Source organism: Melozone crissalis, unplaced genomic scaffold, assembly GCF_028551555.1.
Source record: "Melozone crissalis strain CALT ecotype California unplaced genomic scaffold, PUWL_Pcris_2 ptg000109l_1, whole genome shotgun sequence".
In the NCBI taxonomy this organism is placed as follows: Eukaryota; Metazoa; Chordata; class Aves; order Passeriformes; family Passerellidae; genus Melozone; species Melozone crissalis.
Genome location: NW_026535886.1, coordinates 2242541 through 2268471, shown reverse-complemented (window position 1 = coordinate 2268471; position 25931 = coordinate 2242541).

The window sequence follows — 25931 nt, the reverse complement described above, 5'->3', positions numbered from 1 at the left end:
GGTGTGCGCCTTCTGCCGAAAGAGGTCCGGGAGCGATGCTTAGCTCTGCAGAGTACCATACGTGCTTCTTTAGCCTCGCTTCTCGTCTACATCTTAGCAAAAAGCTTTTCCACTCTGTCTGGCAAGGAGAAACTGTGCCAGCACAGAAAACATCTCCCATCGTCTTCTAGAGGCTGCACGGAGGTCTGCCGAGTGTTTTGCAAGAAGAGAAAGAAAGTTGTCCAAAACAGCTTGCAATCGAATGTTCATGTGAATAGAAAAGGCAGGAGAGTGGTCAGGTACTGTTTTCTCTCAGTTGGCAAGCTGCGCACACAATCGCAGTGTTGTACAGCTTGTTTCATCACCTTTGCGAAGTTGCCGCTCTCTCCGGCTCCCGGAGACGAAGAAGATGCTTCTTCGCGCAAAGACGATTCTGCCGCTCACTGTGCTCTGCGGTGTGCGCCTTCTGCCGAAAGAGGTCCGGGAGCGGTGCTTAGCTCTGCAGAGCACCGTACCTTCGTCTTTAGCCTCTCTTCTCGTCTACATCTTAGCAAAAAGCTTTTCCACTCTGTCTGGCAAGGAGAAACTTTGCCAGCACAGAAAACATCTCCCATCGTGTTCTAGAAGCTGCACGGAGGTCTGCCGAGTGTTTTGCAAGAAGAGAAAGAAAGTTGTCCAAAACAGCTTGCAATCGAATGTTCATGTGAATAGAAAAGGCAGGAGAGTGGTCAGGTACTGTTTTCTCTCAGTTGGCAAGCTGCGCACACAATCGCAGTGTTGTACAGCTTGTTTCATCACCTTTGCGAAGTTGCCGCTCTCTCCGGCTCCCGGAGACGAAGAAGCTGCTTCTTCGCGCAAAGACGATTCTGCCGCTCACAGTGCTCTGCGGTGTGCGCCTTCTGCCGAAAGACGTCCGGGAGCGGTGCTTAGCTCTGCAGAGCACCGTACCTTCGTCTTTAGCCTCTCTTCTCGTCTACATCTTAGCAAAAAGCTTTTCCACTCTGTCTGGCAAGGAGAAACTGTGCCAGCACAGAAAACATCTCCCATCGTCTTCTAGAGGCTGCACGGAGGTCTGCCGAGTGTTTTGCAAGAAGAGAAAGAAAGTTGTCCAAAACAGCTTGCAATCGAATGTTCATGTGAATGGAAAAGGCAGGAGAGTGGTCAGGTACTGTTTTCTCTCAGTTGGCAAGCTGCGCACACAATCGCAGTGTTGTACAGCTTGTTTCACCACCTTTGCGAAGTTGCCGCTCTCTCCGGCTCCCGGAGACGAAGAAGCTGCTTCTTCGCGCAAAGACGATTCTGCCGCTCACAGTGCTCTGCGGTGTGCGCCTTCTGCCGAAAGAGGCACGGGAGCTGTGCTTAGCTCTGCAGAGCACCATACCTGCGTCTTTAGCCTCTCTTCTCGTCTACATCTTAGCAAAAAGCTTTTCCACTCTGTCTGGCAAGGAGAAACTGTGCCAGCACAGAAAACATCTCCCATCGTGTTCTAGAGGCTGCACGGAGGTCTGCCGAGTGTTTTGCAAGGAGAGAAGCAAAGTTGTCCAAAACAGCTTGCAATCGAATGTTCATGTGAATAGAAAAGGCAGGAGAGTGGTCAGGTACTGTTTTCTCTCACTTGGCAAGCTGCTCACACAATCGCAGTGTTGTACAGCTTGTTTCATCACCTTTGCGAAGTTGCCGCTCTCTCCGGCTCCCGGAGACGAAGAAGCTGCTTCTTCGCGCAAAGACGATTCTGCCGCTCACAGTGCTCTGCGGTGTGCGCCTTCTGCCGAAAGAGGCATGGGAGCGGTGCTTAGCTCTGCAGAGCACCGTACCTTCGTCTTTAGCCTCTCTTCTCGTCTACATCTTAGCAAAAAGCTTTTCCACTCTGTCTGGCAAGGAGAAACTGTGCCAGCACAGAAAACATCTCCCATCGTGTTCTAGAGGCTGCACGGAGGTCTGCCGAGTGTTTTGCAAGAAGAGAAAGAAAGTTGTCCAAAACAGCTTGCAATCGAATGTTCATGTGAATAGAAAAGGCAGGAGAGTGGTCAGGTACTGTTTTCTCTCAGTTGGCAAGCTGCGCACACAATCGCAGTGTTGTACAGCTTGTTTCATCACCTTTGCCAAGTTGCCGCTCTCTCCCCCTCCCGGAGACGAAGAAGCTGATTCTTCGCGCAAAGACGATTCTGCCGCTCACTGTGCTCTGCGGTGTGCGCCTTCTGCCGAAAGAAGTCCGGGAGCGATGCTTAGCTCTGCAGAGTACCATACGTGCTTCTTTAGCCACGCTTCTCGTCTACATCTTAGCAAAAAGCTTTTCCACTCTGTCTGGCAAGGAGAAACTGTGCCAGCACAGAAAACATCTCCCATCGACTTCTAGAGGCTGCACGGAGGTCTGCCGAGTGTTTTGCAAGAAGAGAAAGAAAGTTGTCTAAAACAGCTTGCAATCGAATGTTCAAGTGAATAGAAAAGGCAGGAGAGTGGTCAGGTACTGTTTTCTCTCAGTTGGCAAGCTGCGCACACAATCGCAGTGTTGTACAGCTTGTTTCATCACCTTTGTGAAGTTGCCGCTCTCTCCGGCTCCCGGAGACGAAGAAGCTGCTTCTTCGCGCAAAGACGATTCTTCCGCTCACAGTGCTCTGCGGTGTGCGCCTTCTGCCGAAAGAGGCACGGGAGCGGTGCTTAGCTCTGCAGAGCACCGTACCTTCGTCTTTAGCCTCTCTTCTCGTCTACATCTTAGCAAAAAGCTTTTCCACTCTGTCTGGCAAGGAGAAACTGTGCCAGCAGAAAAAACATCTCCCATCGTGTTCTAGAGGCTGCACGGAGGTCTGCCGAGTGTTTTGCAAGAAGAGAAAGAAAGTTGTCCAAAACAGCTTGCAATCGAATGATCATGTGAATAGAAAGGCAGGAGAGTTGTCAGGTACTGTTTTCTCTCAGTTGGCAAGCTGCGCACACAATCGCAGTGTTGTACAGCTTGTTTCATCACCTTTGCGAAGTTGCCGCTCTCTCTGGCTCCCGGAGACGAAGAAGCTGCTTCTTCGCGCAAAGACGATTCTGCCGCTCACAGTGCTCTGCGGTGTGCGCCTTCTGCCGAAAGAGGTCCGGGAGCGGTGCTTAGCTCTGCAGAGCACCGTACCTTCGTCTTTAGCCTCTCTTCTCCTCTACATCTTAGCAAAAAGCTTTTCCACTCTGTCTGGCAAGGAGAAACTTTGCCAGCACAGAAAACATCTCCCATCGTGTTCTAGAAGCTGCACGGAGGTCTGCCGAGTGTTTTGCAAGAAGAGAAAGAAAGTTGTCCAAAACAGCTTGCAATCGAATGTTCATGTGAATAGAAAAGGCAGGAGAGTGGTCAGGTACTGTTTTCTCTCAGTTGGCAAGCTGCGCACACAATCGCAGTGTTGTACAGCTTGTTTCATCACCTTTGCGAAGTTGCCGCTCTCTCCGGCTCCCGGAGACGAAGAAGCTGCTTCTTCGCGCAAAGACGATTCTTCCGCTCACAGTGCTCTGCGGTGTGCGCCTTCTGCCGAAAGACGTCCGGGAGCGGTGCTTAGCTCTGCAGAGCACCGTACCTTCGTCTTTAGCCTCTCTTCTCGTCTACATCTTAGCAAAAAGCTTTTCCACTCTGTCTGGCAAGGAGAAACTGTGCCAGCACAGAAAACATCTCCCATCGTGTTCTAGAGGCTGCACGGAGGTCTGCCGAGTGTTTTGCAAGAAGAGAAAGAAAGTTGTCCAAAACAGCTTGCAATCGAATGTTCATGTGAATGGAAAAGGCAGGAGAGTGGTCAGGTACTGTTTTCTCTCAGTTGGCAAGCTGCGCACACAATCGCAGTGTTGTACAGCTTGTTTCACCACCTTTGCGAAGTTGCCGCTCTCTCCGGCTCCCGGAGACGAAGAAGCTGCTTCTTCGCGCAAAGACGATTCTGCCGCTCACAGTGCTCTGCGGTGTGCGCCTTCTGCCGAAAGAGGTCCGGGAGCTGTGCTTAGCTCTGCAGAGCACCATACCTGCGTCTTTAGCCTCTCTTCTCGTCTACATCTTAGCAAAAAGCTTTTCCACTCTGTCTGGCAAGGAGAAACTGTGCCAGCACAGAAAACATCTCCCATCGTGTTCTAGAGGCTGCACGGAGGTCTGCCGAGTGTTTTGCAAGGAGAGAAGCAAAGTTGTCCAAAACAGCTTGCAATCGAATGTTCATGTGAATAGAAAAGGCAGGAGAGTGGTCAGGTACTGTTTTCTCTCAGTTGGCAAGCTGCGCACACAATCGCAGTGTTGTACAGCTTGTTTCATCACCTTTGCGAAGTTGCCGCTCTCTCCCCCTCCCGGAGACGAAGAAGCTGATTCTTCGCGCAAAGACGATTCTGCCGCTCACTGTGCTCTGCGGTGTGCGCCTTCTGCCGAAAGAAGTCCGGGAGCGATGCTTAGCTCTGCAGAGTACCATACGTGCTTCTTTAGCCACGCTTCTCGTCTACATCTTAGCAAAAAGCTTTTCCACTCTGTCTGGCAAGGAGAAACTGTGCCAGCACAGAAAACATCTCCCATCGTCTTCTAGAGGCTGCACGGAGGTCTGCCGAGTGTTTTGCAAGAAGAGAAAGAAAGTTGTCTAAAACAGCTTGCAATCGAATGTTCAAGTGAATAGAAAAGGCAGGAGAGTGGTCAGGTACTGTTTTCTCTCAGTTGGCAAGCTGCGCACACAATCGCAGTGTTGTACAGCTTGTTTCATCACCTTTGCGAAGTTGCCGCTCTCTCCGGCTCCCGGAGACGAAGAAGCTGCTTCTTCGCGCAAAGACGATTCTTCCGCTCACAGTGCTCTGCGGTGTGCGCCTTCTGCCGAAAGAGGCACGGGAGCGGTGCTTAGCTCTGCAGAGCACCGTACCTTCGTCTTTAGCCTCTCTTCTCGTCTACATCTTAGCAAAAAGCTTTTCCACTCTGTCTGGCAAGGAGAAACTGTGCCAGCAGAAAAAACATCTCCCATCGTGTTCTAGAGGCTGCACGGAGGTCTGCCGAGTGTTTTGCAAGAAGAGAAAGAAAGTTGTCCAAAACAGCTTGCAATCGAATGATCATGTGAATAGAAAGGCAGGAGAGTGGTCAGGTACTGTTTTCTCTCAGTTGGCAAGCTGCGCACACAATCGCAGTGTTGTACAGCTTGTTTCATCACCTTTGCGAAGTTGCCGCTCTCTCTGGCTCCCGGAGACGAAGAAGCTGCTTCTTCGCACAAAGACGATTCTGCCGCTCACAGTGCTCTGCGGTGTGCGCCTTCTGCCGAAAGAGGTCCGGGAGCGGTGCTTAGCTCTGCAGAGTACCGTACCTTCGTCTTTAGCCTCTCTTCTCCTCTACATCTTAGCAAAAAGCTTTTCCACTCTGTCTGGCAAGGAGAAACTTTGCCAGCACAGAAAACATCTCCCATCGTGTTCTAGAAGCTGCACGGAGGTCTGCCGAGTGTTTTGCAAGAAGAGAAAGAAAGTTGTCCAAAACAGCTTGCAATCGAATGTTCATGTGAATAGAAAAGGCAGGAGAGTGGTCAGGTACTGTTTTCTCTCAGTTGGCAAGCTGCGCACACAATCGCAGTGTTGTACAGCTTGTTTCATCACCTTTGCGAAGTTGCCGCTCTCTCCGGCTCCCGGAGACGAAGAAGCTGCTTCTTCGCGCAAAGACGATTCTGCCGCTCACAGTGCTCTGCGGTGTGCGCCTTCTGCCGAAAGACGTCCGGGAGCGGTGCTTAGCTCTGCAGAGCACCGTACCTTCGTCTTTAGCCTCTCTTCTCGTCTACATCTTAGCAAAAAGCTTTTCCACTCTGTCTGGCAAGGAGAAACTGTGCCAGCACAGAAAACATCTCCCATCGTGTTCTAGAGGCTGCACGGAGGTCTGCCGAGTGTTTTGCAAGAAGAGAAAGAAAGTTGTCCAAAACAGCTTGCAATCGAATGTTCATGTGAATGGAAAAGGCAGGAGAGTGGTCAGGTACTGTTTTCTCTCAGTTGGCAAGCTGCGCACACAATCGCAGTGTTGTACAGCTTGTTTCACCACCTTTGCGAAGTTGCCGCTCTCTCCGGCTCCCGGAGACGAAGAAGCTGCTTCTTCGCGCAAAGACGATTCTGCCGCTCACAGTGCTCTGCGGTGTGCGCCTTCTGCCGAAAGAGGTCCGGGAGCTGTGCTTAGCTCTGCAGAGCACCATACCTGCGTCTTTAGCCTCTCTTCTCGTCTACATCTTAGCAAAAAGCTTTTCCACTCTGTCTGGCAAGGAGAAACTGTGCCAGCACAGAAAACATCTCCCATGGTGTTCTAGAGGCTGCACGGAGGTCTGCCGAGTGTTTTGCAAGGAGAGAAGCAAAGTTGTCCAAAACAGCTTGCAATCGAATGTTCATGTGAATAGAAAAGGCAGGAGAGTGGTCAGGTACTGTTTTCTCTCAGTTGGCAAGCTGCGCACACAATCGCAGTGTTGTACAGCTTGTTTCATCACCTTTGCGAAGTTGCCGCTCTCTCCCCCTCCCGGAGACGAAGAAGCTGATTCTTCGCGCAAAGACGATTCTGCCGCTCACTGTGCTCTGCGGTGTGCGCCTTCTGCCGAAAGAAGTCCGGGAGCGATGCTTAGCTCTGCAGAGTACCATACGTGCTTCTTTAGCCACGCTTCTCGTCTACATCTTAGCAAAAAGCTTTTCCACTCTGTCTGGCAAGGAGAAACTGTGCCAGCACAGAAAACATCTCCCATCGTGTTCTAGAGGCTGCACGGAGGTCTGCCGAGTGTTTTGCAAGAAGAGAAAGAAAGTTGTCCAAAACAGCTTGCAATCGAATGTTCAAGTGAATAGAAAAGGCAGGAGAGTGGTCAGGTACTGTTTTCTCTCAGTTGGCAAGCTGCGCACACAATCGCAGTGTTGTACAGCTTGTTTCATCACCTTTGCGAAGTTGCCGCTCTCTCCGGCTCCCGGAGACGAAGAAGCTGCTTCTTCGCGCAAAGACGATTCTTCCGCTCACAGTGCTCTGCGGTGTGCGCCTTCTGCCGAAAGAGGCATGGGAGCGGTGCTTAGCTCTGCAGAGGACCGTACCTTCGTCTTTAGCCTCTCTTCTCGTCTACATCTTAGCAAAAAGCTTTTCCACTCTGTCTGGCAAGGAGAAACTGTGCCAGCAGAAAAAACATCTCCCATCGTGTTCTAGAGGCTGCACGGAGGTCTGCCGAGTGTTTTGCAAGAAGAGAAAGAAAGTTGTCCAAAACAGCTTGCAATCGAATGATCATGTGAATAGAAAGGCAGGAGAGTGGTCAGGTACTGTTTTCTCTCAGTTGGCAAGCTGCGCACACAATCGCAGTGTTGTACAGCTTGTTTCATCACCTTTGCGAAGTTGCCGCTCTCTCTGGCTCCCGGAGACGAAGAAGCTGCTTCTTCGCGCAAAGACGATTCTGCCGCTCACAGTGCTCTGCGGTGTGCGCCTTCTGCCGAAAGAGGTCCGGGAGCGGTGCTTAGCTCTGCAGAGCACCGTACCTTCGTCTTTAGCCTCTCTTCTCGTCTACATCTTAGCAAAAAGCTTTTCCACTCTGTCTGGCAAGGAGAAACTTTGCCAGCACAGAAAACATCTCCCATCGTGTTCTAGAGGCTGCACGGAGGTCTGCCGAGTGTTTTGCAAGAAGAGAAAGAAAGTTGTCCAAAACAGCTTGCAATCGAATGTTCATGTGAATAGAAAAGGCAGGAGAGTGGTCAGGTACTGTTTTCTCTCAGTTGGCAAGCTGCGCACACAATCGCAGTGTTGTACAGCTTGTTTCATCACCTTTGCGAAGTTGCCGCTCTCTCCGGCTCCCGGAGACGAAGAAGCTGCTTCTTCGCGCAAAGACGATTCTGCCGCTCACAGTGTTCTGCGGTGTGCGCCTTCTGCCGAAAGACGTCCGGGAGCGGTGCTTAGCTCTGCAGAGCACCGTACCTTCGTCTTTAGCCTCTCTTCTCGTCTACATCTTAGCAAAAAGCTTTTCCACTCTGTCTGGCAAGGAGAAACTGTGCCAGCACAGAAAACATCTCCCATCGTCTTCTAGAGGCTGCACGGAGGTCTGCTGAGTGTTTTGCAAGAAGAGAAAGAAAGTTGTCCAAAACAGCTTGCAATCGAATGTTCATGTGAATGGAAAAGGCAGGAGAGTGGTCAGGTACTGTTTTCTCTCAGTTGGCAAGCTGCGCACACAATCGCAGTGTTGTACAGCTTGTTTCACCACCTTTGCGAAGTTGCCGCTCTCTCCGGCTCCCGGAGACGAAGAAGCTGCTTCTTCGCGCAAAGACGATTCTGCCGCTCACAGTGCTCTGCGGTGTGCGCCTTCTGCGGAAAGAGGCACGGGAGCTGTGCTTAGCTCTGCAGAGCACCATACCTGCGTCTTTAGCCTGTCTTCTCGTCTACATCTTAGCAAAAAGCTTTTCCACTCTGTCTGGCAAGGAGAAACTGTGCCAGCACAGAAAACATCTCCCATCGTGTTCTAGAGGCTGCACGGAGGTCTGCCGAGTGTTTTGCAAGGAGAGAAGCAAAGTTGTCCAAAACAGCTTGCAATCGAATGTTCATGTGAATAGAAAAGGCATGAGAGTGGTCAGGTACTGTTTTCTCTCACTTGGCAAGCTGCTCACACAATCGCAGTGTTGTACAGCTTGTTTCATCACCTTTGCGAAGTTGCCGCTCTCTCCGGCTCCCGGAGACGAAGAAGCTGCTTCTTCGCGCAAAGACGATTCTGCCGCTCACAGTGCTCTGCGGTGTGCGCCTTCTGCCGAAAGACGCACGGGAGCGGTGCTTAGCTCTGCAGAGCACCGTACCTTCGTCTTTAGCCACGCTTCTCGTCTACATCTTAGCAAAAATCTTTTCCACTCTGTCTGGCAAGGAGAAACTGTGCCAGCACAGAAAAAATCTCCCATCGTGTTCTAGAGGCTGCACGGAGGTCTGCCGAGTGTTTTGCAAGAAGAGAAAGAAAGTTGTCCAAAACAGCTTGCAATCGAATGTTCATGTGAATAGAAAAGGCAGGAGAGTGGTCAGGTACTGTTTTCTCTCACTTGGCAAGCTGCGCACACAATCGCAGTGTTGTACAGCTTGTTTCATCACCTTTGCGAAGTTGCCGCTCTCTCCCCCTCCCGGAGACGAAGAAGCTGATTCTTCGCGCAAAGACGATTCTGCCGCTCACTGTGCTCTGCGGTGTGCGCCTTCTGCCGAAAGAAGTCCGGGAGCGATGCTTAGCTCTGCAGAGTACCATACGTGCTTCTTTAGCCACGCTTCTCGTCTACATCTTAGCAAAAAGCTTTTCCACTCTGTCTGGCAAGGAGAAACTGTGCCAGCACAGAAAACATCTCCCATCGTGTTCTAGAGGCTGCACGGAGGTCTGCCGAGTGTTTTGCAAGAAGAGAAAGAAAGTTGTCCAAAACAGCTTGCAATCGAATGTTCAAGTGAATAGAAAAGGCAGGAGAGTGGTCAGGTACTGTTTTCTCTCAGTTGGCAAGCTGCGCACACAATCGCAGTGTTGTACAGCTTGTTTCATCACCTTTGCGAAGTTGCCGCTCTCTCTGGCTCCCGGAGACGAAGAAGCTGCTTCTTCGCGCAAAGACGATTCTGCCGCTCACAGTGCTCTGCGGTGTGCGCCTTCTGCCGAAAGACGTCCGGGAGCGGTGCTTAGCTCTGCAGAGCACCGTACCTTCGTCTTTAGCCTCTCTTCTCGTCTACATCTTAGCAAAAAGCTTTTCCACTCTGTCTGGAAAGGAGAAACTTTGCCAGCACAAAAAACATCTCCCATGGTCTTCTAGAGGCTGCACGGAGGTCTGCCGAGTGTTTTGCAAGAAGAGAAAGAAAGTTGTCCAAAACAGCTTGCAATCGAATGTTCATGTAAATAAAAAAGGCAGGAGAGTGGTCAGGTACTGTTTTCTCTCAGTTGGCAAGCTGCGCACACAATCGCAGTGTTGTACAGCTTGTTTCATCACCTTTGCGAAGTTGCCGCTCTCTCCGGCTCCCGGAGACGAAGAAGCTGCTTCTTCGCGCAAAGACGATTCTGCCGCTCACAGTGCTCTGCGGTGTGCGCCTTCTGCCGAAAGAGGCCCGGGAGCTGTGCTTAGCTCTGCAGAGCACCGTACCTTCGTCTTTAGCCTCTCTTCTCGTCTACATCTTAGCAAAAAGCTTTTCCACTCTGTCTGGCAAGGAGAAACTGTGCCAGCACAAAAAACATCTCCCATCGTGTTCTAGAGGCTGCACGGAGGTCTGCCGAGTGTTTTGCAAGAAGAGAAAGAAAGTTGTCCAAAACAGCTTGCAATCGAATGTTCAAGTGAATAGAAAAGGCAGGAGAGTGGTCAGGTACTGTTTTCTCTCAGTTGGCAAGCTGCGCACACAATCGCAGTGTTGTACAGCTTGTTTCATAACCTTTGCGAAGTTGCCGCTCTCTCCGGCTCCCGGAGACGAAGAAGCTGCTTCTTCGCGCAAAGACGATTCTGCCGCTCACTGTGCTCTGCGGTGTGCGCCTTCTGCCGAAAGAGGTCCGGGAGCGGTGCTTAGCTCTGCAGAGCACCGTACCTTCGTCCTTAGCCTCTCTTCTCGTCTACATCTTAGCAAAAAGCTTTTCCACTCTGTCTGGCAAGGAGAAACTGTGCCAGCACACAAAACATCTCCCATCGTGTTCTAGAGGCTGCACGGAGGTCTGCCGAGTGTTTTGCAAGAAGAGAAAGAAAGTTGTCCAAAACAGCTTGCAATCGAATGTTCATGTGAATAGAAAAGGCAGGAGAGTGGTCAGGTACTGTTTTCTCTCAGTTGGCAAGCTGCGCACACAATCGCAGTGTTGTACAGCTTGTTTCATCACCTTTGCGAAGTTGCCGCTCTCTCCGGCTCCCGGAGACGAAGAAGCTGCTTCTTCACGCAAAGACGATTCTGCCGCTCACAGTGCTCTGCGGTGTGCGCCTTCTGCGGAAAGAGGTCCGGGAGCGATGCTTAGCTCTGCAGAGCACCGTACCTTCGTCTTTAGCCTCTCTTCTCGTCTACATCTTAGCAAAAAGCTTTTCCACTCTGTCTGGCAAGGAGAAACTGTGCCAGCACAGAAAACATCTCCCATGGTCTTCTAGAGGCTGCACGGAGGTCTGCCGAGTGTTTTGCAAGAAGAGAAAGAAAGTTGTCCAAAACAGCTTGCAATCGAATGTTCAAGTGAATAGAAAAGGCAGGAGAGTGGTCAGGTACTGTTTTCTCTCAGTTGGCAAGCTGCGCACACAATCGCAGTGTTGTACAGCTTGTTTCATCACCTTTGCGAAGTTGCCGCTCTCTCCGGCTCCCGGAGACGAAGAAGCTGCTTCTTCGCGCAAAGACGATTCTTCCGCTCACAGTGCTCTGCGGTGTGCGCCTTCTGCCGAAAGAGGCACGGGAGCGGTGCTTAGCTCTGCAGAGCACCGTACCTTCGTCTTTAGCCTCTCTTCTCGTCTACATCTTAGCAAAAAGCTTTTCCACTCTGTCTGGCAAGGAGAAACTGTGCCAGCAGAAAAATCATCTCCCATCATGTTCTAGAGGCTGCACGGAGGTCTGCCGAGTGTTTTGCAAGAAGAGAAAGAAAGTTGTCCAAAACAGCTTGCAATCGAATGATCATGTGAATAGAAAGGCAGGAGAGTGGTCAGGTACTGTTTTCTCTCAGTTGGCAAGCTGCGCACACAATCGCAGTGTTGTACAGCTTGTTTCATCACCTTTGCGAAGTTGCCGCTCTCTCTGGCTCCCGGAGACGAAGAAGCTGCTTCTTCGCGCAAAGACGATTCTGCCGCTCACAGTGCTCTGCGGTGTGCGCCTTCTGCCGAAAGAGGTCCGGGAGCGGTGCTTAGCTCTGCAGAGCACCGTACCTTCGTCTTTAGCCTCTCTTCTCGTCTACATCTTAGCAAAAAGCTTTTCCACTCTGTCTGGCAAGGAGAAACTGTGCCAGCACAAAAAACATCTCCCATCGTGTTCTAGAGGCTGCACGGAGGTCTGCCGAGTGTTTTGCAAGAAGAGAAAGAAAGTTGTCCAAAACAGCTTGCAATCGAATGTTCATGTGAATAGAAAAGGCAGGAGAGTGGTCAGGTACTGTTTTCTCTCAGTTGGCAAGCTGCGCACACAATCGCAGTGTTGTACAGCTTGTTTCATCACCTTTGCGAAGTTGCCGCTCTCTCCGGCTCCCGGAGACGAAGAAGCTGCTTCTTCGCGCAAAGACGATTCTGCCGCTCACAGTGCTCAGCGGTGTGCGCCTTCTGCCGAAAGAGGCCCGGGAGCTGTGCTTAGCTCTGCAGAGCACCGTACCTTCGTCTTTAGCCTCTCTTCTCGTCTACATCTTAGCAAAAAGCTTTTCCACTCTGTCTGGCAAGGAGAAACTGTGCCAGCACAGAAAACATCTCCCATCGTGTTCTAGAGGCTGCACGGAGGTCTGCCGAGTGTTTTGCAAGAAGAGAAAGAAAGTTGTCCAAAACAGCTTGCAATCGAATGTTCAAGTGAATAGAAAAGGCAGGAGAGTGGTCAGGTACTGTTTTCTCTCAGTTGGCAAGCTGCGCACACAATCGCAGTGTTGTACAGCTTGTTTCATAACCTTTGCGAAGTTGCCGCTCTCTCCGGCTCCCGGAGACGAAGAAGCTGCTTCTTCGCGCAAAGACGATTCTGCCGCTCACTGTGCTCTGCGGTGTGCGCCTTCTGCCGAAAGAGGTCCGGGAGCGGTGCTTAGCTCTGCAGAGCACCGTACCTTCGTCCTTAGCCTCTCTTCTCGTCTACATCTTAGCAAAAAGCTTTTCCACTCTGTCTGGCAAGGAGAAACTGTGCCAGCACACAAAACATCTCCCATCGTGTTCTAGAGGCTGCACGGAGGTCTGCCGAGTGTTTTGCAAGAAGAGAAAGAAAGTTGTCCAAAACAGCTTGCAATCGAATGTTCATGTGAATAAAAAAGGCAGGAGAGTGGTCAGGTACTGTTTTCTCTCAGTTGGCAAGCTGCGCACACAATCGCAGTGTTGTACAGCTTGTTTCATCACCTTTGCGAAGTTGCCGCTCTCTCCGGCTCCCGGAGACGAAGAAGCTGCTTCTTCGCGCAAAGACGATTCTGCCGCTCACAGTGCTCTGCGGTGTGCGCCTTCTGCCGAAAGAGGTCCGGGAGCGATGCTTAGCTCTGCAGAGTACCATACGTGCTTCTTTAGCCTCGCTTCTCGTCTACATCTTAGCAAAAAGCTTTTCCACTCTGTCTGGCAAGGAGAAACTGTGCCAGCACAAAAAACATCTCCCATCGTGTTCTAGAGGCTGCACGGAGGTCTGCCGAGTGTTTTGCAAGAAGAGAAAGAAAGTTGTCCAAAACAGCTTGCAATCGAATGTTCATGTGAATAGAAAAGGCAGGAGAGTGGTCAGGTACTGTTTTCTCTCAGTTGGCAAGCTGCGCAAACAATCGCAGTGTTGTACAGCTTGTTTCATCACCTTTGCGAAGTTGCCGCTCTCTCCGGCTCCCGGAGACGAAGAAGCTGCTTCTTCGCACAAAGACGATTCTGCCGCTCACTGTGCTCCGCGGTGTGCGCCTTCTGCCGAAAGAGGTCCGGGAGCGGTGCTTAGCTCTGCAGAGCACCGTACCTTCGTCTTTAGCCTCTCTTCTCGTCTACATCTTAGCAAAAAGCTTTTCCACTCTGTCTGGCAAGGAGAAACTGTGCCAGCACAGAAAACATCTCCCATCGTGTTCTAGAAGCTGCACGGAGGTCTGCCGAGTGTTTTGCAAGAAGAGAAAGAAAGTTGTCCAAAACAGCTTGCAATCGAATGTTCATGTGAATAGAAAAGGCAGGAGAGTGGTCAGGTACTGTTTTCTCTCAGTTGGCAAGCTGCGCACACAATCGCAGTGTTGTACAGCTTGTTTCATCACCTTTGCGAAGTTGCCGCTCTCTCCGGCTCCCGGAGACGAAGAAGCTGCTTCTTCGCGCAAAGACGATTCTGCCGCTCACAGTGCTCTGCGGTGTGCGCCTTCTGCCGAAAGAGGCACGGGAGCGGTGCTTAGCTCTGCAGAGCACCGTACCTTCGTCTTTAGCCTCTCTTCTCGTCTACATCTTAGCAAAAAGCTTTTCCACTCTGTCTGGCAAGGAGAAACTGTGCCAGCACAGAAAACATCTCCCATCGTCTTCTAGAGGCTGCACGGAGGTCTGCCGAGTGTTTTGCAAGAAGAGAAAGAAAGTTGTCCAAAACAGCTTGCAATCGAATGTTCAAGTGAATAGAAAAGGCAGGAGAGTGGTCAGGTACTGTTTTCTCTCAGTTGGCAAGCTGCGCACACAATCGCAGTGTTGTACAGCTTGTTTCATCACCTTTGCGAAGTTGCCGCTCTCTCCGGCTCCCGGAGACGAAGAAGCTGCTTCTTCGCGCAAAGACGATTCTTCCGCTCACAGTGCTCTGCGGTGTGCGCCTTCTGCCGAAAGAGGCACGGGAGCGGTGCTTAGCTCTGCAGAGCACCGTACCTTCGTCTTTAGCCTCTCTTCTCGTCTACATCTTAGCAAAAAGCTTTTCCACTCTGTCTGGCAAGGAGAAACTGTGCCAGCACAAAAAACATCTCCCATCGTGTTCTAGAGGCTGCACGGAGGTCTGCCGAGTGTTTTGCAAGAAGAGAAAGAAAGTTGTCCAAAACAGCTTGCAATCGAATGTTCATGTGAATAGAAAAGGCAGGAGAGTGGTCAGGTACTGTTTTCTCTCAGTTGGCAAGCTGCGCACACAATCGCAGTGTTGTACAGCTTGTTTCATCACCTTTGCGAAGTTGCCGCTCTCTCCGGCTCCCGGAGACGAAGAAGCTGCTTCTTCGCGCAAAGACGATTCTGCCGCTCACAGTGCTCTGCGGTGTGCGCCTTCTGCCGAAAGAGGCACGGGAGCGGTGCTTAGCTCTGCAGAGCACCGTACCTTCGTCTTTAGCCTCTCTTCTCCTCTACATCTTAGCAAAAAGCTTTTCCACTCTGTCTGGCAAGGAGAAACTTTGCCAGCACAAAAAACATCTCCCATGGTCTTCTAGAGGCTGCACGGAGGTCTGCCGAGTGTTTTGCAAGAAGAGAAAGAAAGTTGTCCAAAACAGCTTGCAATCGAATGTTCATGTAAATAAAAAAGGCAGGAGAGTGGTCAGGTACTGTTTTCTCTCAGTTGGCAAGCTGCGCACACAATCGCAGTGTTGTACAGCTTGTTTCATCACCTTTGCGAAGTTGCCGCTCTCTCCGGCTCCCGGAGACGAAGAAGCTGCTTCTTCGCGCAAAGACGATTCTGCCGCTCACAGTGCTCAGCGGTGTGCGCCTTCTGCCGAAAGACGTCCGGGAGCTGTGCTTAGCTCTGCAGAGCACCGTACCTTCGTCTTTAGCCTCTCTTCTCGTCTATATCTTAGCAAAAAGCTTTTCCACTCTGTCTGGCAAGGAGAAACTGTGCCAGCACAGAAAACATCTCCCATCGTGTTCTAGAGGCTGCACGGAGGTCTGCCGAGTGTTTTGCAAGAAGAGAAAGAAAGTTGTCCAAAACAGCTTGCAATCGAATGTTCATGTGAATAGAAAAGGCAGGAGAGTGGTCAGGTACTGTTTTCTCTCAGTTGGCAAGCTGCGCACACAATCGCAGTGTTGTACAGCTTGTTTCATCACCTTTGCGAAGTTGCCGCTCTCTCCGGCTCCCGGAGACGAAGAAGCTGCTTCTTCGCGCAAAGACGATTCTGCCGCTCACAGTGCTCTGCGGTGTGCGCCTTCTGCCGAAAGAGGCACGGGAGCGGTGCTTAGCTCTGCAGAGCACCGTACCTTCGTCTTTAGCCTCTCTTCTCGTCTACATCTTAGCAAAAAGCTTTTCCACTCTGTCTGGCAAGGAGAAACTGTGCCAGCACAGAAAACATCTCCCATCGTGTTCTAGAGGCTGCACGTAGGTCTGCCGAGTGTTTTGCAAGAAGAGAAAGAAAGTTGTCCAAAACAGCTTGCAATCGAATGTTCATGTGAATAGAAAAGGCAGGAGAGTGGTCAGGTACTGTTTTCTCTCAGTTGGCAAGCTGCGCACACAATCGCAGTGTTGTACAGCTTGTTTCACCACCTTTGCGAAGTTGCCGCTCTCTCCGGCTCCCGGAGACGAAGAAGCTGCTTCTTCGCGCAAAGACGATTCTGCCGCTCACAGTGCTCTGCGGTGTGCGCCTTCTGCCGAAAGAGGCACGGGAGCTGTGCTTAGCTCTGCAGAGCACCATACCTGCGTCTTTAGCCTCTCTTCTCGTCTACATCTTAGCAAAAAGCTTTTCCACTCTGTCTGGCAAGGAGAAACTGTGCCAGCACAGAAAACATCTCCCATCGTGTTCTAGAGGCTGCACGGAGGTCTGCCGAGTGTTTTGCAAGAAGAGAAGGAAAGTTGTCCAAAACAGCTTGCAATCGAATGTTCATGTGAATAGAAAAGGCAGGAGAGTGGTCAGGTACTGTTTTCTCTCACTTGGCAAGCTGCTCACACAATCGCAGTGTTGTACAGCTTGTTTCATCACCTTTGCGAAGTTGCCGCTCTCTCCGGCTCCCGGAGACGAAGAAGCTGCTTCTTCGCGGAAAGACGATTCTGCCGCTCACAGTGCTCTGCGGTGTGCGCCTTCTGCGGAAAGAGGTCCGGGAGCGATGCTTAGCTCTGCAGAGCACCGTACCTTCGTCTTTAGCCTCTCTTCTCGTCTACATCTTAGCAAAAAGCTTTTCCACCCTGTCTGGCAAGGAGAAACTGTGCCAGCACAGAAAACATCTCCCATCGTGTTCTAGAGGCTGCACGGAGGTCTGCCGAGTGTTTTGCAAGAAGAGAAAGAAAGTTGTCCAAAACAGCTTCCAATCGAATGTTCATGTGAATAGAAAAGGCAGGAGAGTGGTCAGGTACTGTTTTCTCTCAGTTGGCAAGCTGCGCACACAATCGCAGTGTTGTACAGCTTGTTTCATCACCTTTGCGAAGCTGCCGCTCTCTCCGGCTCCCGGAGACGAAGAAGCTGCTTCTTCGCGCAAAGACGATTCTGCCGCTCACAGTGCTCTGCAGTGTGCGCCTTCTGCCGAAAGACGTCCGGGAGCGGTGCTTAGCTCTGCAGAGCACCGTACCTTCGTCTTTAGCCTCTCTTTCGTCTACATCTTAGCAAAAAGCTTTTCCACTCTGTCTGGCAAGGAGAAACTGTGCCAGCACAAAAAACATCTCCCATCGTGTTCTAGAGGCTGCACGGAGGTCTGCCGAGTGTTTTGCAAGAAGAGAAAGAAAGTTGTCCAAAACAGCTTGCAATCGAATGTTCAAGTGTATAGAAAAGGCAGGAGAGTGGTCAGGTACTGTTTTCTCTCAGTTGGCAAGCTGCGCACACAATCGCAGTGTTGTACAGCTTGTTTCATCACCTTTGCGAAGCTGCCGCTCTCTCCGGCTGCCGGAGACGAAGAAGCTGCTTCTTCGCGCAAAGACGATTCTGCCGCTCACAGTGCTCTGCGGTGTGCGCCTTCTGCCGAAAGAGGTCCGGGAGCGGTGCTTAGCTCTGCATGGCACCGTACCTTCGTCTTTAGCCTCTCTTCTCGTCTACATCTTAGCAAAAAGCTTTTCCACTCTGTCTGGCAAGGAGAAACTGTGCCAGCACAGAAAACATCTCCCATCGTCTTCTAGAAGCTGCACGGAGGTCTGCCGAGTGTTTTGCAAGAAGAGAAGGAAAGTTGTCCAAAACAGCTTGCAATCGAATGTTCATGTGAATAGAAAAGGCAGGAGAGTGGTCAGGTACTGTTTTCTCTCACTTGGCAAGCTGCGCACACAATCGCAGTGTTGTACAGCTTGTTTCATCACCTTTGCGAAGTTGCCGCTCTCTCCGGCTGCCGGAGACGAAGAAGCTGCTTCTTCGCGCAAAGACGATTCTGCCGCTCACAGTGCTCTGCGGTGTGCGCCTTCTGCCGAAAGAGGTCCGGGAGCGGTGCTTAGCTCTGCAGAGCACCGTACCTTCGTCTTTAGCCTCTCTTCTCGTCTACATCTTAGCAAAAAGCTTTTCCACTCTGTCTGGCAAGGAGAAACTGTGCCAGCACAGAAAACATCTCCCATCGTCTTCTAGAGGCTGCACGGAGGTCTGCTGAGTGTTTTGCAAGAAGAGAAAGAAAGTTGTCCAAAACAACTTGCAATCGAATGTTCATGTGAATGGAAAAGGCAGGAGAGTGGTCAGGTACTGTTTTCTCTCAGTTGGCACGCTGCTGACACAATCGCAGTGTTGTACAGCTTGTTTCATCACCTTTGCGAAGTTGCCGCTCTCTCCGGCTCCCGGAGACGAAGAAGCTGCTTCTTCGCGCAAAGACGATTCTGCCGCTCACTGTGCTCTGCGGTGTGCGCCTTCTGCCGAAAGAGGCACGGGAGCGGTGCTTAGCTCTGCAGAGCACCGTACCTTCGTCTTTAGCCTCTCTTCTCGTCTACATCTTAGCAAAAAGCTTTTCCACTCTGTCTGGCAAGGAGAAACTGTGCCAGCACAGAAAACATCTCCCATCGTGTTCTAGAGGCTGCACGGAGGTCTGCCGAGTGTTTTGCAAGAAGAGAAAGAAAGTTGTCCAAAACAGCTTGCAATCGAATGTTCATGTGAATAGAAAAGGCAGAAGAGTGGTCAGGTACTGTTTTCTCTCAGTTGGCAAGCTGCGCACACAATCGCAGTGTTGTACAGCTTGTTTCATCACCTTTGCGAAGTTGCCGCTCTCTCCGGCTCCCGGAGACGAAGAAGCTGCTTCTTCGCGCAAAGACGATTCTGCCGCTCACAGTGCTCTGCGGTGTGCGCCTTCTGCCGAAAGAGGTCCGGGAGCGGTGCTTAGCTCTGCAGAGCACCGTACCTTCGTCTTTAGTCTCTCTTCTCGCCTACATCTTAGCAAAAAGCTTTTCCACTCTGTCTGGCAAGGAGAAACTGTGCCAGCACAAAAAACATCTCCCATCGTGTTCTAGAGGCTGCACGGAGGTCTGCCGAGTGTTTTGCAAGAAGAGAAAGAAAGTTGTCCAAAACAGCTTGCAATCGAATATTCAAGTGTATAGAAAAGGCAGGAGAGTGGTCAGGTACTGTTTTCTCTCAGTTGGCAAGCTGCGCACACAATCGCAGTGTTGTACAGCTTGTTTCATCACCTTTGAGAAGTTGCCGCTCTCTCCGGCTCCCGGAGACGAAGAAGCTGCTTCTTCGCGCAAAGACGATTCTGCCGCTCACAGTGCTCTGCGGTGTGCGCCATCTGCCGAAAGACGCACGGGAGCGGTGCTTAGCTCTGCAGAGCACCGTACCTGCTTCTTTAGCCTCTCTTCTCGTCTACATCTTAGCAAAAATCTTTTCCACTCTGTCTGGCAAGGAGAAACTGTGCCAGCACAGAAAACATCTCCCATCGTGTTCTAGAGGCTGCACGGAGGTCTGCCGAGTGTTTTGCAAGAAGAGAAAGAAAGTTGTCCAAAACAGCTTGCAATCGAATGTTCATGTGAATGGAAAAGGCAGGAGAGTGGTCAGGTACTGTTTTCTCTCAGTTGGCAAGCTGCGCACACAATCGCAGTGTTGTACAGCTTGTTTCATCACCTTTGCGAAGTTGCCGCTCTCTCCGGCTCCCGGAGACGAAGAAGCTGATTCTTCGCGCAAAGACGATTCTGCCGCTCACTGTGCTCTGCGGTGTGCGCCTTCTTCGAAAGAAGTCCGGGAGCGATGCTTAGCTCTGCAGATAACCATACGTGCTTCTTTAGCCACGCTTCTCGTCTACATCTTAGCAAAAAGCTTTTCCACTCTGTCTGGCAAGGAGAAACTGTGCCAGCACAGAAAACATCTCCCATCGTCTTCTAGAGGCTGCACGGAGGTCTGCCGAGTGTTTTGCAAGAAGAGAAAGAAAGTTGTCCAAAACAGCTTGCAATCGAATGTTCAAGTGAATAGAAAAGGCAGGAGAGTGGTCAGGTACTGTTTTCTCTCAGTTGGCAAGCTGCGCACACAATCGCAGTGTTGTACAGCTTGTTTCATCACCTTTGCGAAGTTGCCGCTCTCTCCGGCTCCCGGAGACGAAGAAGCTGCTTCTTCGCGCAAAGACGATTCTTCCGCTCACAGTGCTCTGCGGTGTGCGCCTTCTGCCGAAAGAGGCACGGGAGCGGTGCTTAGCTCTGCAGAGCACCGTACCTTCGTCTTTAGCCTCTCTTCTCGTCTACATCTTAGCAAAAAGCTTTTCCACTCTGTCTGGCAAGGAGAAACTGTGCCAGCACAGAAAACATCTCCCATCGTCTTCTAGAGGCTGCACGGAGGTCTGCCGAGTGTTTTGCAAGAAGAGAAAGAAAGTTGTCCAAAACAGCTTGCAATCGAATGATCATGTGAATAGAAAGGCAGGAGAGTGGTCAGGTACTGTTTTCTCTCAGTTGGCAAGCTGCGCACACAATCGCAGTGTTGTACAGCTTGTTTCATCACCTTTGCGAAGTTGCCGCTCTCTCCGGCTCCCGGAGACGAAGAAGCTGCTTCTTCGCGCAAAGACGATTCTGCCGCTCACAGTGCTCTGCGGTGTGCGCCTTCTGCCGAAAGAGGCCCGGGAGCGGTGCTTAGCTCTGCAGAGCACCGTACCTTCGTCTTTAGCCTCTCTTCTCGTCTACATCTTAGCAAAAAGCTTTTCCACTCTGTCTGGCAAGGAGAAACTTTGCCAGCACAGAAAACATCTCCCATCGTGTTCTAGAGGCTGCACGGAGGTCTGCCGAGTGTTTTGCAAGAAGAGAAAGAAAGTTGTCCAAAACAGCTTGCAATCGAATGTTCATGTGAATAGAAAAGGCAGGAGAGTGGTCAGGTACTGTTTTCTCTCAGTTGGCAAGCTGCGCACACAATCGCAGTGTTGTACAGCTTGTTTCATCACCTTTGCGAAGCTGCCGCTCTCTCCGGCTCCCGGAGACGAAGAAGCTGCTTCTTCGCGCAAAGACGATTCTGCCGCTCACAGTGCTCTGCGGTGTGCGCCTTCTGCCGAAAGAGGCACGGGAGCGGTGCTTAGCTCTGCAGAGCACCGTACCTTCGTCTTTAGCCTCTCTTCTCGTCTACAACTTAGCAAAAAGCTTTTCCACTCTATCTGGCAAGGAGAAACTTTGCCAGCACAAAAAGCATCTCCCATGGCCTTCTAGAGGCTGCACGGAGGTCTGCCGAGTGTTTTGCAAGAAGAGAAAGAAAGTTATCCAAAACAGCTTGCAATCGAATGTTCATGTGAATGGAAAAGGCAGGAGAGTGGTCAGGTACTGTTTTCTCTCAGTTGGCAAGCTGCGCACACAATCGCAGTGTTGTACAGCTTGTTTCATCACCTTTGCGAAGTTGCCGCTCTCTCCGGCTCCCGGAGACGAAGAAGCTGCTTCTTCGCGCAAAGACGATTCTGCCGCTCACAGTGCTCTGCGGTGTGCGCCTTCTGCCGAAAGAGGCCTGGGAGCTGTGCTTAGCTCTGCAGAGCACCGTACCTTCGTCTTTAGCCTCTCTTCTCGTCTACATCTTAGCAAAAAGCTTTTCCACTCTGTCTGGCAAGGAGAAACTGTGCCAGCACAAAAAACATCTCCCATCGTGTTCTAGAGGCTGCACGTAGGTCTGCCGAGTGTTTTGCAAGAAGAGAAAGAAAGTTGTCCAAAACAGCTTGCAATCGAATGTTCAAGTGAATAGAAAAGGCAGGAGAGTGGTCAGGTACTGTTTTCTCCCACTTGGCAAGCTGCGCACACAATCGCAGTGTTGTACAGCTTGTTTCATCACCTTTGCGAAGTTGCCGCTCTCTCCGGCTCCCGGAGACGAAGAAGCTGCTTCTTCGCGCAAAGACGATTCTGCCGCTCACTGTGCTCTGCGGTGTGCGCCTTCTGCCGAAAGAGGTCCGGGAGCGATGCTTAGCTCTGCAGAGTACCATACGTGCTTCTTTAGCCTCGCTTCTCGTCTACATCTTAGCAAAAAGCTTTTCCACTCTGTCTGGCAAGGAGAAACTGTGCCAGCACAAAAAACATCTCCCATCGTGTTCTAGAGGCTGCACGGAGGTCTGCCGAGTGTTTTGCAAGAAGAGAAAGAAAGTTGTCCAAAACAGCTTGCAATCGAATGTTCATGTGAATAGAAAAGGCAGGAGAGTGGTCAGGTACTGTTTTCTCTCAGTTGGCAAGCTGCGCACACAATCGCAGTGTTGTACAGCTTGTTTCATCACCTTTGCGAAGTTGCCGCTCTCTCCGGCTCCCGGAGACGAAGAAGCTGCTTCTTCGCGCAAAGACGATTCTGCCGCTCACAGTGCTCTGCGGTGTGCGCCTTCTGCCGAAAGAGGTCCGGGAGCGGTGCTTAGCTCTGCAGAGCACCGTACCTTCGTCTTTAGCCTCTCTTCTCGTCTACATCTTAGCAAAAAGCTTTTCCACTCTGTCTGGCAAGGAGAAACTTTGCCAGCACAGAAAACATCTCCCATCGTGTTCTAGAGGCTGCACGGAGGTCTGCCGAGTGTTTTGCAAGAAGAGAAAGAAAGTTGTCCGAAACAGCTTGCAATCGAATGTTCATGTGAATAGAAAAGGCAGGAGAGTGGTCAGGTACTGTTTTCTCTCAGTTGGCAAGCTGCGCACACAATCGCAGTGTTGTACAGCTTGTTTCATCACCTTTGCGAAGTTGCCGCTCTCTCCGGCTCCCGGAGACGAAGAAGCTGCTTCTGCGCGCAAAGACGATTCTGCCGCTCATAGTGCTCTCCGGTGTGCGCCTTCTGCCGAAAGAGGCCCGGGAGCGGTGCTTAGCTCTGCAGAGCACCGTACCTTCGTCTTTAGCCTCTCTTCTCGTCTACATCTTAGCAAAAAGCTTTTCCACTCTGTCTGGCAAGGAGAAACTGTGCCAGCACAAAAAACATCTCCCATCGTGTTCTAGAGGCTGCACGGAGGTCTGCCGAGTGTTTTGCAAGAAGAGAAAGAAAGTTGTCCAAAACAGCTTGCAATCGAATGTTCATGTGAATAGAAAAGGCAGGAGAGTGGTCAGGTACTGTTTTCTCTCAGTTGGCAAGCTGCGCACACAATCGCAGTGTTGTACAGCTTGTTTCATCACCTTTGCGAAGTTGCCGCTCTCTCCGGCTCCCGGAGACGAAGAAGCTGCTTCTTCGCGCAAAGACGATTCTGCCGCTCACAGTGCTCTGCGGTGTGCGCCTTCTGCCGAAAGAGGTCCGGGAGCGGTGCTTAGCTCTGCAGAGCACCGTACCTTCGTCTTTAGCCTCTCTTCTCGTCTACATCTTAGCAAAAAGCTTTTCCACTCTGTCTGGCAAGGAGAAACTGTGCCAGCACAAAAAACATCTCCCATCGTGTTCTAGAGGCTGCACGGAGGTCTGCCGAGTGTTTTGCAAGAAGAGAAAGAAAGTTGTCCAAAACAGCTTGCAATCGAATGTTCATGTGAATAGAAAAGGCAGGAGAGTGGTCAGGTACTGTTTTCTCTCAGTTGCCAAGCTGCGCACACAATCGCAGTGTTGTACAGCTTGTTTCATCACCTTTGCGAAGTTGCCGCTCTCTCCGGCTCCCGGAGACGAAGAAGCTGCTTCTTCGCGCAAAGACGATTCTGCCGCTCACTGTGCTCTGCAGTGTGTGTCTTCTGCCGAAAGAGGTCCGGGAGCGGTGCTTAGATCTGCAGAGTACCATACGTGCTTCTTTAGCGTCTCTTCACATCTATATCTTAGCAAAAAGCTTTTCCACTCTGTCTGGCAAGGAGAAACTGTGCCAGCACAGAAAACATCTCCCATCGTGTTCTAGAGGCTGCACGGAGGTCTGCCGAGTGTTTTGCAAGAAGAGAAAGAAAGTTGTCCAAAACAGCTTGCAATCGAATGTTCATGTGAATAGAAAAGGCAGGAGAGTGGTCAGGTACTGTTTTCTCTCAGTTGGCAAGCTGCGCACACAATCGCAGTGTTGTACAGCTTGTTTCATCACCTTTGCGAAGTTGCCGCTCTCTCCGGCTCCCGGAGACGAAGAAGCTGCTTCTTCGCGCAAAGACGATTCTGCCGCTCACTGTGCTCTGCGGTGTGCGCCTTCTGCCGAAAGAGGTCCGGGAGCGGTGCTTAGCTCTGCAGAGCACCGTACCTTCGTCTTTAGCCTCTCTTCTCGTCTACATCTTAGCAAAAAGCTTTTCCACTCTGTCTGGCAAGGAGAAACTGTGCCAGCACAGAAAACATCTCCCATCGTGTTCTAGAGGCTGCACGTAGGTCTGCCGAGTGTTTTGCAAGAAGAGAAAGAAAGTTGTCCAAAACAGCTTGCAATCGAATGTTCATGTGAATAGAAAAGGCAGGAGAGTGGTCAGGTACTGTTTTCTCTCAGTTGGCAAGCTGCGCACACAATCGCAGTGTTGTACAGCTTGTTTCATCACCTTTGCGAAGTTGCCGCTCTCTCCGGCTCCCGGAGACGAAGAAGCTGCTTCTTCGCGCAAAGACGATTCTGCCGCTCACAGTGCTCTGCGGTGTGCGCCTTCTGCCGAAAGAGGTCCGGGAGCGGTGCTTAGCTCTGCAGAGCACCGTACCTTCGTCTTTAGCCTCTCTTCTCGTCTACATCTTAGCAAAAAGCTTTTCCACTCTGTCTGGCAAGGAGAAACTGTGCCAGCACAAAAAACATCTCCCATCGTGTTCTAGAGGCTGCACGGAGGTCTGCCGAGTGTTTTGCAAGAAGAGAAATAAAGTTGTCCAAAACAGCTTGCAATCGAATGTTCATGTGAATAGAAAAGGCAGGAGAGTGGTGAGGTACTGTTTTCTCTCAGTTGGCAAGCTGCGCACACAATCGCAGTGTTGTACAGCTTGTTTCATCACCTTTGCGAAGCTGCTGCTCTCTCCGGCTCCCGGAGACGAAGAAGCTGCTTCTTCGCGCAAAGACGATTCTGCCGCTCACTGTGCTCTGCGGTGTGCGCCTTCTGCCGAAAGAGGTCCGGGAGCGGTGCTTAGCTCTGCAGAGCACCGTACCTTCGTCTTTAGTCTCTCTTCTCGTCTACATCTTAGCAAAAAGCTCATTCACTCTGTCTGGCAAGGAGAAATTGTGCCAGCACAGAAAACATCTCCCATCGTGTTCTAGAGGCTGCACGGAGGTCTGCCGAGTGTTTTGCAAGAAGAGAAAGAAAGTTGTCCAAAACAGCTTGCAATCGAATGTTCATGTGAATAGAAAAGGCAGGAGAGTGGTCAGGTACTGTTTTCTCTCAGTTGGCAAGCTGCGCACACAATCGCAGTGTTGTACAGCTTGTTTCATCACCTTTGCGAAGCTGCCGCTCTCTCCGGCTCCCGGAGACGAAGAAGCTGCTTCTTCGCGCAAAGACGATTCTGCCGCTCACAGTGCTCTGCGGTGTGCGCCTTCTGCCGAAAGAGGTCCGGGAGCGGTGCTTAGCTCTGCAGAGCACCGTACCTTCGTCTTTAGCCTCTCTTCTCGTCTACATCTTAGCAAAAAGCTTTTCCACTCTGTCTGGCAAGGAGAAACTGTGCCAGCACAAAAAACATCTCCCATCGTGTTCTAGAGGCTGCACGTAGGTCTGCCGAGTGTTTTGCAAGAAGAGAAAGAAAGTTGTCCAAAACAGCTTGCAATCGAATGTTCAAGTGTATAGAAAAGGCAGGAGAGTGGTCAGGTATTGTTTTCTCTCAGTTGGCAAGCTGCGCACACAATCGCAGTGTTGTACAGCTTGTTTCATCACCTTTGCGAAGCTGCCGCTCTCTCCGGCTCCCGGAGACGAAGAAGCTGCTTCTTCGCGCAAAGACGATTCTGCCGCTCACTGTGCTCTGCGGTGTGCGCCTTCTGCCGAAAGAGGTCCGGGAGCGGTGCTTAGCTCTGCAGAGCACCGTACCTTCGTCTTTAGTCTCTCTTCTCGTCTACATCTTAGCAAAAAGCTTTTCCACTCTGTCTGGCAAGGAGAAACTGTGCCAGCACAGAAAACATCTCCCATCGTGTTCTAGAGGCTGCACGGAGGTCAGCCGAGTGTTTTGCAAGAAGAGAAAGAAAGTTGTCCAAAACAGCTTGCAATCGAATGTTCAAGTGTATAGAAAAGGCAGGAGAGTGGTCAGGTACTGTTTTCTCTCAGTTGGCAAGCTGCGCACACAATCGCAGTGTTGTACAGCTTGTTTCATCACCTTTGCGAAGCTGCCGCTCTCTCCGGCTCCCGGAGACGAAGAAGCTG